The sequence below is a fragment of the Penaeus monodon genome, chromosome 1 (genome assembly GCF_015228065.2).
Source record: "Penaeus monodon isolate SGIC_2016 chromosome 1, NSTDA_Pmon_1, whole genome shotgun sequence".
Lineage (NCBI taxonomy): Eukaryota > Metazoa > Arthropoda > Malacostraca > Decapoda > Penaeidae > Penaeus > Penaeus monodon.
Genome location: NC_051386.1, coordinates 2771147 through 2788646, shown reverse-complemented (window position 1 = coordinate 2788646; position 17500 = coordinate 2771147). Strand labels below are relative to the sequence as shown.

Here is a 17500-nt window from a genome sequence, read left to right as displayed (position 1 = left end):
GACTGCAAGCCTCTGCGCTGCATCTCGTCCTAAAGAGTATCTAATAAATAATAACATCCTGCGTGGATATTACCAGACACACACAATGCCTGCTAGTTCCTCCCTTTTCCGCCGACTATTGTTTTCGTGTTCTTTATTTCATTTTCTCTCCACACTGATAACTACACGCTTTTATGTTCTAACCAAGTCTATTCCCTTTATATAACTTCTTTTTTTTTCTCTCACACTCTGCCGGGGGCCAATTTGTTACTTACGAAAATGCAGTTTTCAATTCCAAACTTTTTTTTTTCTTTTCTTTTTTCTCACCGAAAGTGAAAGACTGCTTGCAGAATGTGCTTGTTCTCACATTGGGCTCTTTTGCTTGTTCGAAGCAGAAAAGAAACAATGCAGCCGATCAGATCCCCCCGTTTGGGGGCCATCCTTATAAGTCGTTTTTGTTTAAAGTCATTTTTTTTTCCCGGTTAGGTACCCCGGGTCCTCGCCCCTACGCCCCTTCCCTCCCGCCCGCTCCCTCCCCTCCTGTCACCCCTTCCTTCTGCTCTCAACCCCTTCCCCCGCCCCTGACCGGAATTTAACTCTGATCGCTCCTCTTTTACATTCCCCCCCCCCCCCCGCAGTCGGTCTTGGCGAGAGCCCCCTTCCTTCGCTCATACTAATTGTTCTTTTAATTCTCATTATTCGCCCACTCATGAATGCTGGTCGTTTCCCCCCCCAAGGGGAGTCCCTGACCTCATAAAAACATGAGTCACTGATCCATAAACTCATAAAAAACGTGACTCACTGATGCCCAAACTCATAAAAACCCTGCCACCCTCACTCTTACTCCCTAAACTCCTTTCACCAATTCTCTTGTTTTTTTTCCCCCTCGGCATATAAAACTCGCCTACAACTCTCACACTTCCCTCTCTCTTCCATCTCCCCTCATTTCCCATCCACGTAACAGCAGAGAGCACATTCAACTCACGTTCACTGCGCAAACCACCGCAAAACTTAAGAGTAGGTACACACAATCCAATTTAGCGTAAATAGTAACTATAAAAACGAAAATAAGGTATTTGTATGTCTTTTTCCCCCCCCCGCCCTTTCAAAAACAAGAAGATACGGCCAAAAAAGAAAATTTTTTGGGCCCTAAAATTATTAGGAGAGGAGAGAAAAAGAGAAGAGAGAGAGAGAGAGAGGGAGAGGGAGGAGAGAGAAGAGAGAGAGGAGAGGAGAGAGAGAGAGAAAGGGAAAAAAGGGGAGAGGGGGAGGGGGAGAGAGAAAAGGGGGGAGAAGAGAGAGGAGAGGAAAGAGAAAGAAGAGAGGATTGAAAAAAAGGGGCGGAGTGCGCATGTTCTGAGTAAAAAAGTAGGCATGGAAAAGATTTTTTCACCGTCCGTCTGAGTACTACATGAGACCCCTAAACCCCAAAAAAAGTAAATAAATCCTTTTCGATTTTGCCAAAGATGCTGGTTTGATAGTCGGCTCCGATTATCCCCGGTTTTAAAAGCGGGACGCAGTAATACCCCAAGTCGATAATGTCCTGGGGAAAAGGGGAGTGAAGGAGAGAGAAAAAGGGAGGGGAATAGGGAGAGGAAAAAGGGGGGAATGAGAGAGGGGAGAGAGAGGGAGGAGAGAGAAGAGAGAGAAGAGGAGAGGAGAGAAGGGGGAAGAGGAGAGGAGGAGGGAGAGAGAGAGAGAGAGAGAGAGAGAGAGAGAGAGAGAGAGGAGAGAGAGAGAGAGAGAGAGAGAGAGAAAGAGAGAGAGAGGAGAAGAGAGAGAGAGAGAGAGAGAGGAAAGGGAGAGAGAGAGAGAGAGAGAGAGAGAGAGAGAGAGAGAGAGAGAGAGGAGAGAGAGAGAGAGAGAGAGAGGAACGAGAGAGAGAGAGAAGAGAGAGAGAGAGAGAGAGAGAGAGAGACACAGAGAGAGAGAGAGAGAGGAGGAGAGACAGAGAGAGAGACAGAGACAGAGAGACACAGAGACAGAGGCAGAGACAGAGAGACACAGAGAGAGAGAGAGACACACACACACAGAGAGAGACACACACACACACACCGGGAGGAGAGAGAGAGAGAGAGAGAGAGAGAGAGAAAAGAGGGAGGGGAGAGAGAGAGGAGAGAGACGAGAGAGAGAGGGGAGAGAGAGAAAGAGGAGAGGAGGGGAGGGAGAGAGAGAGGAGAGAGAGAGAGGAGGAGAGAGAGAGAGAGAGAGAGAGAGAGAGAGAGAGAGAGAGAGAGGTGAGCCAATAATTTCAGTAAACGTCCGCAGAGCGTGCCTGCTGCTATTTGCTATAAAAAAATCTCATCTGAATACAGCGAGCCAGTTAATCGAAAAATAACACAAATAACACTGATCATGTCGAGAAGCCGATACACAAACCCTCCGAGGCTGCTGCTCTAACTGGTTTTCCAAACACTACATAACTGATGACCCAACACTAGTTAACTTCATGCCACATCGCAATTCAAACATCAAAAAATTCACTCTAACACTGCCGACTTTTCCCCCACATTTTCCCCACGCCGACAGTTACGACTTGCACCAGTAACTTCAAGTTCTATTAGCAGCTTAGTAATCTGCTCAAGGCCAACAACCGTCATGAGATGCACCGAACATAAAATCAACGGTACGCGATTTGAGTGCGGGCTTCAGATACTTTACTTGGGTATTACGATCAATTCGAACACGGGGGTAACGTGACCAACAGGGCGAAGAAACCGAAACCCTAGGGATGGTCTGAGAAATCAGTCTTGCTTTATCCTTAACGACCTGAAACTTTTCAAAGACACCTAATGCATGTGCAACCCCCTGTGTTTTCAGTGAAAATAAATAAGTAAATAATTAAATAATTAATAAAAAAAAAACAAAAAAAAAAAAAAAAAAAACTATCAACACTGGGCGGGAAGGGAAAGCGTGAAAGGCGGAAACACGTCTCCCGGAGGTTGAGGTCGGCATTCTGGGCGCCACAAAGCCACATGGCTGCGGAGCTTCATGAGCGCAAACATGGAGCCAACATCAATCCCCTCACCACCCCTTCCCCCTCCCACTCCTCACCCTCCCTCTGGTCTCTTCGCATCATAACCTTCGCCCAAAATATGTTTCCTAAAGCCTCAGGATCGGTAAATAAGCAACGGAAAAGACAGCTAGATCACTGTAAGCTCTGTATACATGGCACTGTCGCCTCTCTCTCTCTCTCTCTCTCTCTCTCTCTCTCTCTCTCTCTCTCTCTCTCTCTCTCTCTCTCTCTCTCTCTCTCTCTCTCTGTGTGTGTGTGTGTGTGTGTGTGTGTGCGTGTGTGTGTGTGTGTGCGCGTGTGTGTGTGTTCGAGCGCGTGTGTGTGTGTTCGAGCGCGCGTGTGTGTGTGTTCGTGCGCGTGTATGAGTGTGTCTGCATGCGTGTCTCCCCCTTTCCTCTTTCTCTTCTTTCCTCTCCCTCCGAGGAAGATTGCCCTGGGCCGCGCAAGCATAGCCTTCTTCCCTCCCCTGCGCCCCCGCCATAAACTCGTCCATGAAGACCGTTTCATGGCAGTACAAATGTGTATAAAAACATAACGCGGAGGGCGTGGCTCTTTCCAGAACACAGATCTCGACGAAGCTTCCTTGCAACTCCCCTCATGAGTTGATGAGTTATATGGATGAGAGCACTCATGTGATGTGGGTGACAGAAGGAGACGCACAAACGATGTTGAAATATCTACCCTTACCTCACCGCTGCCGATTGCGAAGTGAACGAGAAATAATAACCAGCCTTCACCGAGAAAGTCGTGGAGAACAGGCTTCCACTACGACCAACGCTTGACGTGCTTGTTGAGACTTCAGAGCGCTTAAAAAAAAAGTAATTAAGCACTGCCAACGCGACGATGCACCCACGAGAACGCTTACGTCACCTGTCCATGCAATGACGTCACCGCATTGCAACTGCAGACCGTAGGTGAAACAGCCGGTGGAAGCCACGGCCACGGAAGCTGGGTCTTCCATACCATCACCGCACAAACCTTGAATCTCTTTGGAGACATGCACATACAAATCCTCGTCAGTAATATTTTGCAATAAAGTGCTCTAAAATGCATGGGAAAATTACCCAGTCTCTCTATGCGATATTCCGCTCCCAACTGATCAAAGGTCAAACGACCATCCACGTTCCCACATCCAACACGGATTAAAATTCTCTGTAGAAATAGACCTTTTATCCCTACAAATAAAATTATGCAAGAAAAATCTCGTCCACATGACCGTGAGCGAAAACCTATATCTTGAACCAGCAATGGAAACATTAAGTGTAAAATTCCTTCAACTCACAGGGCTCTTGTAGTAGCCATTATGAAATACATATAGGCCTACGTCCCAAAAGGAACCCAGATAAATGAGGTTCCCAGTCGTCGGAGAACTAAAGGTATCTTTAATGATGATAAAACAACTGGTAGGACTACTAATAACAACAATAAAAGCATTTGTAACTTTACTAATAATAACAAGAATAAGAAGAATCACAAGAGCTGAAGAACAACAACAATAATAATAACAGTGCTACTAACAACATAACAACAATAATAATCATAACAATACTTAACTATGAAATTAATAATGGTGATAAAATAATGATGAAACCCCTTTAAAAAACAATAACAGATATCCTGCACCTTCCAAATGCTCCCAGGGACGCTGTATTTTTTAAAGCCATGAATTTAAAGCCAAATGGAAATTTGCACGCCCCCCTATCCCCCCCCATGTGCTAACAAAGGGTTCTCCGCCCTCATCATTTAAGCGTTCGTTTCTTCCCCCTAAAGAAAGCCCTCAGCATAAAGTAAAGCGAACCGACCGCGACTTCCACTCGAGTTCTCTCACTGAAGGAACACAGAAAGTCAGAGACATTCCACACGGAGTTTCCAAAAGGGACTTTTTTTTTTTGCCTGTAATCTATTTACCTATTTACGCAGTCGGTCTGCTTTTATTACAGTTTTCATACATTTACTTTTGTTTTTGTTTATTGGTGATGGCGCGTTAACAGATCTTCAAAAAAAAATAATAATTCGAAGATCGATATGGGCACAAAATAAACAGCATGATCCATTAGGTCTCAAGATGCGTTTGAAAATTCAGGGAGGAATGGAGGAGGAAACTTGTTTTGTTCTCAAAGCTTGTCTTGTTTGTGCCTGTGAAAAGGCCTTCATCTATGATGATAGCTACACTATCTATCAAAAGTCTGCCTTTACGTAAAACTCGACATGATGGAGAAAACCAATACAAGACAATATTCCCAAATTGAGGAAGTTCTCCCTTCAAATGTCAGACCACGAGAGCAATTTAATATAGTTACCCTAAAATGCTTATCGTTTTCTTTGACTTTTACTGAGCGTATTTTGAAGGGGGTCTATTTTTAACATGGCATTGGAAATTATCTCATTACTTTAACTTACCTTGAGAATACAGCAGGCCCAGTTGAAACGGCCCGAAGATACAGCCTGAAAATATGAGATCAATATTAACAACAACTAATTTGAAACAATCAGGTCACTTCACACAATAAAAATAAGGAAATGACAACGAGGAATGCATTTGCTGTATGGAAATCAAATAAACAAATACAAAAACAACAACAAGAGGGAAGGGGGAGAGGGAAATAGAGAGAGAGGGATAAAGAAGGAGGGAGGGAGGTGAGGGAGGGAGGGAGGGAGGGGGAAGGGAGGGAGGGGTGGGAAGAGGGAGGAGGGAGGAAGAAGGGAAGGGAAAAGGAGGGAAGGAAAGGAAGGAAGGAGGAAAGGGGAGGGAAAGGCGAGGGAAGGAGAAGAGAGAAGAAGAAGAGGAAGAGAGGAGGAGGAGGAAGAGAGAGAGAGAGAGAGATGAGAGAGAGAGAGAGAGAGATCGAGAGAGAGATAGAGAGAGAAAGGAGAGAGAGAGGAGAGTAAAGAGAGAGAGCGAGAGATGACGAGAGGAGGAGAGAGAGAGAGGAGAGCGAGAGTGACGGAGAGAGGAACGATGAGGAGGAGAGAGGAGGAGATTGAGAGGAGAGAGGAGACGAGAGAGGGTGGGGAGAGAGAGGAGAAGAGAGCGTAGAGGAGAGCGAGATGATGACGGACGAGATGAGAGAGGTGAGAGAGAGAGAAAGAGAGAGAGGAGAAAGGAGGGGAAAGCAGGAAAGAGAAAGAGGAAAGAAAGAGAGAAGGAGAGAGAGAGAGAGAGGAGGAGAGAGAGTGGGAGATGCTGGAGAGGATGAGAGGAGAGAGAGAGAAGGAGAAGCGAAGCGCCGAGGACCTAGAGCGAGAAGAGAGACGGAAGAGAGAGCGAGAGCGAAGCGATGAGAGGAGAGAAAGAGGAAAGATGAGAGAGAGGAGGGAAAGGGGGAAAAGAAAGAAAGAGGAGAGAGAGAGGAGAGAGGAAAGAGAGGAGAAGAGAAAGTAGAGACAACGAGGAGAGAAAGAGAAAGGATGAGAGAGAGGAAAGATTGAGAGAGAGAGAAAGAGCGAGAGAGGGAGAGGAATGAGAAAGAGAGGGATGAGAGAGAAAAGAGAAGGGAAGAGAGAAAGAGAAGAGTACGGAGAGAGGAGGAAGAGAAAGAACGAGAGGGGAGAGATGTCGGGAGAGAGGGAGAGGGGACAAGAGAAGAGGAGAGGATGAGCGGGGAGAGTGAGAGGATGTCTCGCAGGAGGAAAGGAGGGAGGATGAGAGAGAGGAGAGGATGAGAAAGACACGGAGAGAGAGAGAGAGAAAGAGAAAGATCTGTCGAGAGAGAGGGAGATGAGAAAAGATTGAGGAGAGAGAGTAGAGGGAGTAGTGAAGCTAGGAAGAGAAGAGAGTGAGACGATTTGGGACGAGAGGGAGAGGAGAGAGATGGGAAAGAAAGAGTGGACGAGGAGAGAGAGAGGGGAGGGAGAAGAGAGAGAACTATATATCCTACAAAAAAAAAGAATCAACCGATCCCTAAAACCCAAGCGAAAGACAGAAGCGCGAACCCAAAGCGAAGGCTTCAGGCAGGGCAAGGAAAGGCCGCGCGAGGAAAGGTGCTCAGCAAAACGCCTGGAAAGGACCTCTTTAAGGCCCGTCGTATCTCGGGATCCTGGTCACAATATGGTGCAAGATAAAGCCAAGGTGTAATTCCTAACACATACGCACACACAGGCACAGGCACACAAACACTCACGCATGCATGCACGCACGCACGCACATTCGGCATGCTCTAAGACTTTCCTTCAGGTCGGTGACTGATGAATTTGGTAACGCACGAGGAAAAGGAAAATGAGGTCCTCACGGGCTGAACTACAAGACATGTGTCACCGGGAGGGGAAGGGGCGGAGTGGGGAGGGAAGGGCCGGAGTGGGGAAGGGGCGGAGTGGGGAGGGAAGGGCCGGAGTGGGGAAGGGGCGGAAGGTGTGGGAGGGTGGGAAAGGGGCTCCGGATTGGCGTGAGGGAGGGGAAGAGAGACGGATGGGAGAGAGGGATGGGGAAAGGAAGGGAAAGGAAGGGAAAAGAGGAAAGGAGAGGGATGGAATGGGAGAAGAAGGGACAGGTGAGGAGGGGAAGAGAGGAAAGAAGACGGAGGAGAGAGGTGATGTTAACAGAGGGAGAAGAGAGAGAGGAGAGGAGAGGAGAGGAGGCGGGGTGGAATGGGATGGGAGGAAAGGAGGGGGAGTCGGCGGGATGGAAACAAGAGAGACGGAGGGAGAGAGGGAGAATGAAGGGAAGCAGAACGAAAGAATGGAGAAGGAGGAAGAAGAGAAGGGCGTATGAGACATGAGTACTGATGAGGATTGCGATGCGAGAGAGAGAACGAAGGAGGAGAAAAATAAGGGAAAAGGGAGTGAGGAAGTGGAACAGAGAAACAGAGTATTAAATGGGAAATGAGAATGCAAATTCTACTTGATCGTGTACTGACCAACACTGTCTCTAACAAGGTCTTGTCATTTCACCCTGTCAACTGCAATACTGACCCATGTCTCCTCGCGATCATGTGAGAAATGTGAGGAATGTTGCAGCCGGTGTTCTCTTAACGCAATCCTGCACCAATTTCACATTACATCCCTCCTCCTCTCCTTCCCCCGCTGCGCAAGGTACGTTATGCGTCGGCAAAATAAAGGAAGATACAGAGAGCGGGACAGAGAGAAGAGAGAGGCGAGAGGGAGAGAGCGGAGAGTGGGAGGACGAGAGAAGAGAGGAGGAGAGAGAGAGAGGAGAGAGGAGAGAGAGAGAGAGGAGAGAGGAGAGAGAGTCGCGAGACGACGAGAGTGTGAGAGAGAGAGTGGAGAGAAGGGGGTAGGAGGGGGAGAGATGACGGAGAGCGAGAGATGAGACGAGGAGGGGGGGCTCTCGGAGAAGAGAGAGAGAGAGAGAAAGAGGAAAGAGAGAAAAGGAAGAGTGCAGAGAGGACGAGGGGCGCGGGAGAAGCGAGAAAGAGAAAGAGAGAAAGTGAGAGAAAAGAAAGATGAGAGCAAGAGAGAAAGAAAGAGAGTTTCGGAGAGAGAGGAGAAAGAGAAGAGAGGAGAGAGGGGGGGGGGGAAAGGAGGAGGAGAGAAAGGAGAGAGAGGAGAGAGAGATATTTGACGAGAGAGAGAGGGGGATGGGAGAGAGAGAGAGAGCGATGAGAGGAGGAGGGGAGAGAGCGAGAGAGAGAGAGCGGTGGAGAGGAGGAGAGAGAGGAGAGAAGAGAGACAGAGAGAAGAGAAAGAGAGAAAGAAAAAAGAGGGAAGATGAAAGAGAGAAAGAGAGAAAAGAAAGAGAGAGAGAGATGAAGAGAAGAGAAGATGGAGAGAGAGAGAGAGTTGAGACGAGAGAGAGAGAGTAGACGAGAAGAGAGAGACGAGAGAAGAAAGGAGGGGAGACCGAGAGAGAGAGGGACGGATCGAGGAAGACGAGAGAGAAACGACGAGGACGACTCGAAGAAAGAAAGAGAGAGGAAAGGAGAGAGAGAGATGAGAGAGAGAGGAGAGAGAGAGGAGAGAGGAAGAGTGAGAGGAGAGAAGAGAGGAGAGAGAGAGAGAGTGGAGCCGAGATGGGAAGAGAGATGAGACGAGAAGAGAAAGAGTGAGAGAGGAGAGGAGGAGAGGATGAGAGATGAGTTTGCGAGAGAGGAGGAGAGGAGTAGACGATTAGAGATGAGAGATGATGAAATGAGAAAGGGGAAGGAGAGAGGAGAAAGGGGAGAGCGAGAGAAAGGGAAGGGAGAGAGAGAGGAGAGGAGAGAGAAGGAAGAGTGGAGAGAGGAGAGGACGAGGAAAGATGAGGGAGGAGCGAGAGGAGCGAGGAGAAGTGATGAGAGAGAGATTTCGAGAGAGGTGAGAGAGAGAGAGAGGAGAGGAGAGAGAGAGCAGAGAGAGAGAAGATGAGACGATGGAGGGAAAGAGGAGAGAGAGAGAGAGAGAGAGGAAGGTGAGAGGAGAGAGGGGAGGAGAGGAAGAGATTCTTTCCGGAGAAGAGAGAGAGGAGAGAGAGAGGCGGAGAGAAAGAGAGAGATATGAGAAGAGAAAAGAAAGAAAAGAACAGAGAGACGGAGGGACGAGGAGGAGGGAGAGAGAGAGAGGAGAGAGAGCAGAGAGAAGAGAGACGGGAGCGGAGGGGAGAGGAGGAGAGAGCGGAGAAGGAGGGGAGAGAGTGAGAGAGAAGGGAAGAGAGAGAGAGAGAGGAGAGAGCAGAAGAGAGAGAGAGAGATGAGAGGAGAGACGAGAGAGAGAGAAAGAGAAAGAGAGAGAGAGAGGAGAGAGGAGAGAGAGGGGGGGTAGAGGAGGATGAGGAGGAGCGAGGGACGAGAGAGGAGACGAGGAGAGAGAGGAGGAAGGATGACGAGAGAGAGCATGAGAGAGGGAGACCGGAGTAAGATGAGAGGAAGGAGATGGGCGAGAGAGGAGAGCGAGAGAGAGAGAGAGAGAGGTGGAGGAGCGACGACGAACTCCCGAGGATGAAAGAGGGAGAGAGAGAGGACGACGAGTGACGCATGAGCGAGTGAAGAGAGAGGAAGGAGAGAGATCCGAGAGAGAGAGAGAGTGAGGGAGTTGCTGCGACTGGACGGATGAATTGGCAGAGAGAGAGGAGAGAGGAGGAGAGGGCAACAGAAAAGGACAAAGACACACACACACATGGTCTGAGGATTGATTTTCCTAAAAATTTTTCCTCTTCTTCTTCCTTCCTTTTCTATTAACTTAGCTCTTACGTCTATTTACCTTACCATCAATCCATCTGCCAGTTTGTCCAATTCACCCACCCAGTCTCTCTCTCTCTCCTCTCTCTCTCTCTCTCTCTCTCTCTCTCTCCTCCTCTCTCTCGCTCTCTCTCCTCTCCTCCTCTTCTCTCTCATCTCTCTCTCTCTCTCCGAACAGCATGCTACTCATTTCGACCTTCCTCTCCGTATCCACACAACTCCCTTTCTGAATTCCGCCGCCCTGTCTTTCCGATGCTAGCTCTACGTAACACCCTTTTAGCTTTAAATGATCTTTAAATCTTTAAATGGGTTGCGGAAACCATTAAAATTACGAGAACTTCTGACTAATGTCTGTCTCAGCGTCTTCCTTATGCGAGTATCACGTCACTTTGTTTTCACATAAAATTAACCTCAACTGCTGAGGGCCTTTACATCATTATTCTCAAATCCGTAAATTATGCCTCGTATAAGTTTAAGAATCTCTTATCCTTATTGACTTATCTATTTCTTACTTTCATCTCTTTCTCTATTACCTACAGCATACCTGGTTTAACCGTCTATGATGTAATTGCACTGCATCCTAGTATACGAAAATGTTCAACATATACTTGCCGTCCATGCAGAAGAGATCACGACGGAGGACAAGAGATTAACGACAAATCCACACCTTTCAAAATCATAACACTACGGGTCGTCAGTTCCTTCTTTATCTGTATCCTTCTTGTTTATACGAGGGTACGTACACGCGTAACCGGTCGCGTTCCTGCTACAAACAAACAAGCAAATCACACTATCATATCGACGTATAATAAAATCACGCCTTCAAGCATTCACAGAAACTGTCTTGGCACAAGTCAAATGCAGTGTGTGGTTAAATACGGATTGGCGTGGGCGACGGAGTGTCCAGTCTGACCCAATTTGGTGAATGGGGGACAGACAGAAGCTGGGGGAGGGGGAAGGGGGGGCAGCTTTGGGAGGGAATCGCAAATCTTGAAACAACATTGTCAAACACGGTGAATGACTGGTACAGCGGGCCAACCTTGAGCAACTTGAAAGGGAAAATGAAGACCTTCAGCCTGTAAATGTATGCACCCTTGCTATCCTGCTTATCGTAAAGAGGCTCATGCAGATAATATAACGAGAGAGACTATACCAATGGCAACTACAGCTACGAAAAAAAAGATCAATAATAGTTTCATCAACAAAGTCAAGCCTTTTGAAAAGACTTTCCTACCATTCCTTTCCCTTTCCCTCTCCCTTACCTTTCCTCGTACCTCATTCCCTTACCCATTCTCGTCTCCTACACCGTTCCTCTTTCCCTCTCCCTTCTCCTTCCCCATCCCTTCCCTCACACGCTTCTCAGATTCTCACCCATTCCCTCCCCAGTTCTCATACCCCTTCGCCTCCCCTCCCATCGTGCAGCAACACCGCCTGTGCCTCGCAATTGCAACATCTCGACAATTAGCTTCGACAAGGAAACTGTCACTCGCGCCGAGGTCTCGCAGTGCCGTCGGGAAAATGCCAAGACGTTTCTCTTAAGTGCCACACCCCACAGAGAACGAGAAAGATGGGAGGAGGAAAAGGGAGGAAGAGGAACTGATGAGAAGAAAAAGGAAAGAAGGTGAGGAGAACGAGGGAAGGTGAAAGGCGATAGAGACAGGAAGGGGTAAAAGCCCCGTCCTGTTGAGGGCACAGAGTAGAGGAGAAAGTAAAAAGGTTGGAGTGTGGAGGAGGAGAGGAGTGGAGAAGGAGAGGAAAAGAGAGACGATGGAAGGATAGAAGAGTAAAGAGGAAATAGAGAGAGGAAGAAGGAAAGGAAAGAAATGAAAGATGAATGAAGATGGCGAAAAGAAGAAAGAGAGGCAAAAAAGATATGAGAGAGTAGAGAGAGAGGAACAGCTTAGAGATGGGGGGGAAGTATGAGCGAAGGATGAGACGAAATACACGGAATTGAAAGAGAGAGCTCGGGTGTTGAGGAAGAGAGGATTGAGGTTGGAGATAGAGGAGGGAGAGAACAGGGAGAAAACAGAGAGAGGGGAGGAGATACGGAAGGAATGCTGGAGAGGAGAGCGAGAGACTAGAGACGGATAAGGGAAGAGACAGATAAGGAGGGAGATGAGAAGATTAGAAGAAGAAGATGAGTATGGAGGAAGAGGTGAAGAGAGAAAGACGAGGGAGGAAGAGGGGAAGAGAGAGCGAGAGAGAGGGATGGAGGACGGATCGGGAGGGGACAGGGAGAGAGAGAGGAGAGGAGGAGGAGGGGAGGGAGTGGAGGAAGAGAAGAAAGTGAGAGAGAGAGGGAGAGGACGTTGGAGGAGGTAGAGAAGCAGAAGAGTAGAGAGAGGAAGAGACAGGAGACATGAGAGGAGGAGCAGGATGAGAGAGAGGAGAGCCGAGAGGAAGAAGAGAAGAGAGAAGAGAGAGGAGGAGAGTAAGAGAGGGGTGAGGCTACGGAGGAGAGACTGAGAGGAAGAGGGAAGAGGAGGAGGAGCGGGAAAGAGAGGAGGGAGCGGGATGAGAGAGGATGAGGATTTTGAGCAGGTGATTGGGACAGAGAAGGAGAGGAGAGCGAGATGAGAGCGAGAAGGAAGGAAGAGAGGACTTATGAGAGGAGAAGCCCCAGGGGAGGACGGAGGGAGCTCCCGGAGAGTCGAAGGGAGAAGGAGGGTGACGGAGGAAGAGGAGAGGAGGAAATGAGAGAGAAAGAGACCGTGAAGAGATAGGAAATGAGAAAGAGAGAGATAGAGTAGAGGATTGAGGAAGAAGGCGAGAAGGGTGCGCGAGAGGGAGAGAGGAGGGGCTGGAGAGGATGGGAGAGGGTGATGAGAGAGGAGAGGAGGAGAGAGAGCGAGGAGATGAGGAGGAGTACGGAAGGATGAGGAGAGAGGGTTGGGGATGAGAGAGAAAGGGGAGAGAGAGTATTTTTGACATCGAGGAGAGAGAGAGAGAGCGAGAGAAGAGAGGAAGGGAGTATGAGGAGAGGGAGTACGGAGGAGACGGAGGAGGGAAGAGGGTGAGGGAAGAGAGAGAGGAGGAGAGAGGAAGATGAGAGCAGCGGTTCGTGGGAGGGAGAAGAAGGGGAGAGAAGAGGAGCCGTGTGGAGAGTAGAGGGAGAACGCAGCCTCCGCAACCCCCCCCCCGACCCGACCCGACCCACACACCCAGGAAGCAGACGAGTTGCGAGAGAGTGTAGGACATGGGGGAGGTGAAGGAGGAGAGGGGTAAAGGATGCTGACGAGATGAGAGGAAGGGATATTCGCGAGACGTGAGAGGGAGAGAGAGAGAGAGCAGAGGGGAGAGAGTATGAGAGGAGAGTGAGGAGCGAGGGAGAGAGAGATCTTGATGGAGAGATGAAGTGAGAGATCGTCGAGGTGAGGAGGAGTGAGACGATTTTGAGGAGAGGAAGGATAGGTTGGAACCGAGAGGAAGAGAAGAGCAGGAGGATGAGGAGAGGAGGGAGGGAGAGAGGTCGAAAGACGAGTGACGATATGAGGAGGAGGGAGCAGGAGAGGAGGAGGAGATGTGGGAGCCGAAGGAGAGATGGCCTTGGAGGCGGAGGGCTCTCTTTTGAAAGAGAGGAAGAAATTAGAGGCGAGGTACACCGGGGGAGCGGATTAAGGAGAAGGATGAGAGGGATTTGAGTAGAGGAGATGGAGGGAGTGATGCGGGAGAGAAGGGGAGTCGATGATAGAGGGAGAGAGAGGAGAGAGAGAGAGAATAAGAATGAGAGAGAGAAGGCAGAGAAGTAGTCGGGAGGAGATAGGAGAGAGAATCGAAGAGATACGGGAGGTGATGGGAGGAGTCGATGGGACGAGAGAGCGATTCCCCCCGTGCCATGGCGACGCCACCCCCACCACACACCCGAGGAGATGGAAGAGAGAGTAGACCGAGATCAAGAGAACGGGAGGGAGAGCCGAGCAGGAGTGTGGAGAGATGGGATTTGAGATATGGACGAGTTGAGAGAGATGTGAAAGGAGGGGAGGAGGAGTGGAGATGAGGACGGAGTGGGAGAGAGAGACAGAGAATGAAGAGGGGGGGGGGGGGGAGGGATGAGAAGAGAGATCTAGATAGGAGGGTTGAGTTTATGGGAGAAGAGTGAGGAGACAGAGAGCGGACAGAACTAGAGGGGAGGGGAGGAGACGTAACGTGGAGAGAGAGGGCGAGACTGGAGGAAGAGAGAAGACGAGACGAAGAGGGAGTGGGAGACGAGGAACCGGAGTGAGGAGCGCTTGGGAGGGGGAGATAGGAGGAGAAAGGATGCGAGTTAGGCAGAGGATGAGAGCGGAAAGGCTTAGGAGGAGAGGAGATGAGAGGTGGAGATGAAGAGATGACGACGATGGGAAGAGAGAGAGAGAGACGAATAACGAGAGAGAGATGGAGAGAGAGAGAGAGAGAGAGAGAGAGAGAGAGAGAGGAGAGGGAGAGAGGTGGAGAAGACAGAAAACAGAGAAAAGGAGAGACAAAGGTGGGGGAAAGACACATACTAAAAGTTACAGCAACCGACGAACGACACTGCACAGCCAAACGCAGAGGAAGGGTGGGAAGGAGAAGCAATGACAACAAAAAGAATGTCGTGCCCGCATGACAGAGGTGCCACACGCGTCATGCTCTCCCTCTGACGTAAACAACTCGGTGATGCCAATTGTGGCACTGTCCTTTGTAGCTCCTCTCATCTCTTGCTTGCTCTCTCTCTCTCTCTCTCCCCCTCTCTCTCTCACTCTCTGTCTGTCGCACTCTCTCTCTCCCTCTCCCTCTCTCTCTCTGTCTCTATTCCCTCTATCTTCTCTCTCCTCTCTCTCTCTCTCCTCCTCGCTCTCTCTCTCTCTCTCCTCTCTCTCTCTCTCTCTCCTCTCTCTCTCTCTTCTAGCCTCCTGGCTATTACAGTGGTAACATGTCGGCCCTCTCATCCGAGGGGTCGGCGGTTTTGCCGACCACCGCCCAGGCGCAGGAAGTTGCAAACGTGTCGGCCCTGGAGGTTACTGCTGTGGCGGGCAACCACGGCGGCAAGGACCGGTTCAGCCGAGTCAGCAGCAGCTGACACACGTGAGCAAAATCAAACAGACAGTAAGTCACACCAAGAATATTCATTGTAACAAATGAAATCAAACCAAACTTTTAACTTTAAAAACTTTAACTCTCTCCCTCTCTTTCTCTCTCTCCCTCTCTCCCCCCCCTCTCTCTCTCCCCCCTCTCTCCCCCCCCCCTCTCTCTCTCTCTCTCTCTCTCTCTCTCTGCTCTCTCTATCTCTCTCTCTCTCTCTCTCTCTCTCTCTCTCTCTATCTCGCTCTCTCTCTCTCCCTCCCTCCCTCTCTCTCTTTCAGACAATCTTTCCTCCAAGTTGATTTCTTACCGCATGCTCTGCCCTTTCTCCTTTTCCTTCATCTCCCAAATGAGAAAAGGACCTTTCTCCACCCATGCCAACTCACACAAAATTCTGAAGATGATATTACTCACTTGTTTCCCATCACTGTCTGCTCTTATATCCCATTCAGATCAAGGAGCAGGAGGGGGAAAGAGAAAGGGAAAGGAGAGGAGGGGAAAGGGGAAGGGAAGGAGCAAGAGACTAGAGGGGAGAAGAAGAAGGAGGCGGAGGAGGAGGAGGAGGAGGAGGAGATCAAGCCGGGAGGAGGAGGAGGAGGAGGAGGAGGGGGCGACAACACTGTCAACATTTCCCAGGCGAGGTCCGGCCAGCGTCGGAGGGTGCCACCAGCCAGCCCTGCCGTGCCTTCCTTCCTTCGTCCCCTCAGCGTCGCCTCGTCCGCTGACACTCAAAGCGCAGCGAAGAAAGGGGAGCGAATCGGCTAAAGGGGACAGGGAGGAAGAAGGCACAGAGCGTCCTCGATTCACTCTCCGAGTTAAGGGTGATTAGCGCACTCACTCTCGACTTCGGATTAGCACATCTTTACACACTCGGGTAGATCGGCACACCTTGCGCCCACTCCGGGTCCTCGTGCCAGCAGAGCCACCGCGCCCATGGCCAGCAAATGAACAAATGGACGAGAGCAACAGCAGGAATTACACTAATCTCTCTTCTTTTTCCTCTCTCTCTCCCCTTCTTCTCTCTCCTCTCTTCTCTCTCTCTCTTCCTCTCTCTCTCTTCTCTCTCCCCTCTTCTCTCTCTCTCTCTTCTCTCTCTCTCCCCCTTTTTCTTTCTCTCTCTCCTCTCTCCCTATCTATATCTCTCATTAATCTCTTATCTCTATATATCTCTCTCATTGCTCTCTTATCTCTCTCTATATCTCTCATTACTCTCTTACCTCTCTCTCACTCATCTCTTATCTCTCTCATCTCTCACCTCTCTCTCGCTCATCTCTCTCTCTCCTCTCTCTCTCCTCTCTCTCTCTCTCTCTCCTCTCTCTCTCTCTCTCTCTCTCTCTCTCTCCTCTCCCTCTCTCTCTCTCATCTCTCCTCAACTATTGAGCAATCTCCTTTGCTTACAAGTGACACGTCTGCCCTGCAATCAACTGCATACTTCTACAGAATCTAAAAAACCAAAATCAAAATAATTAAATGTAATCCCAAAAAGGCCAAGTACTTTTTTTACGGATTTTTTCTCTGAAAATGGGGTTTGACAGTTTTTTATTAAATAGGATCAAAAGCAAGAAAAAAAAAAAACTAAACTAAAATGATGCATAAAACGACTTTTGCACGAAGTTTACGTCAGTGAAGCACAAAACCAAGTACTTCTGCCCGTTCATCTTACGTTCTTTAATTTACGCTCCCTCGCTCACTAACTCATTCATTCATTCATTCACTCACCTTCTCTCCTGTACACACCCACTCACCCACCCGGCTCCCTTCCCTGTATGTAATCCACACCACTTCTCCTTTCTCTTATTCCCGTCGCTCCCCTCATCTTACCCCCCCCCGCCCCCCTAAAAAATTTGCTTATAATCAAACCATCCCGGGCAAGAACCCCTTTCCCCCGGCCAACCACGCCCAGCGGCCCTTCCCGAGCTGTGCACCCAGGGGGCCCCGGACGCCACTGGCGCTTTGTCGCCGCGCCTCAGGAAATGTCCTCCTTGGGCGCTTTGAACGGCTGCCCGCTGCCTGCTGGCTCTCGGGCGCTCGCGGCAGACGAACGCGAGTCTCAACGTCATCAAGCTATCGAACAATCAGCCCAGTCAGCGATGCCGGCTTCCGAGCCACGGCCGTCTCGGCCGGTCGATTCTCAACGCTTCGTCTCCTGCGGCTTTTGAACATTCTGAACTTCAGGGACAAGCAGGTTGGAACATTCTTGAGCACTGACGACAAGGTTATTTAAAACATTCTAGAATGCTGCAGAGGAGTCGAGAGAGACCAATCTTTCACGCGTGGCGCTCGATAACCTACAACTCTACTCCATCACGGCAAATATCCAAATACACAAATAAATAACCATTCCTTTATCCATATA

At 49.4% G+C, this 17500-nt stretch overlaps 1 protein-coding gene across 7 annotated transcripts in view; it reads right to left on the bottom strand.

The window, feature by feature from the left end:
* LOC119580411 (plasma membrane calcium-transporting ATPase 2-like) overlaps positions 1 to 17500 on the bottom strand; it is a 213376-nt gene that overhangs the window by 178838 nt on the left and 17038 nt on the right. For all 7 annotated transcript variants that reach the window (XM_037928874.1, XM_037928807.1, XM_037928742.1 and 4 more), the window contains exon 2: positions 5396 to 5440. The gene's annotated coding sequence lies outside the window, so the exon portion shown is untranslated. The remainder of the gene's footprint in view (positions 1 to 5395; positions 5441 to 17500) is intronic.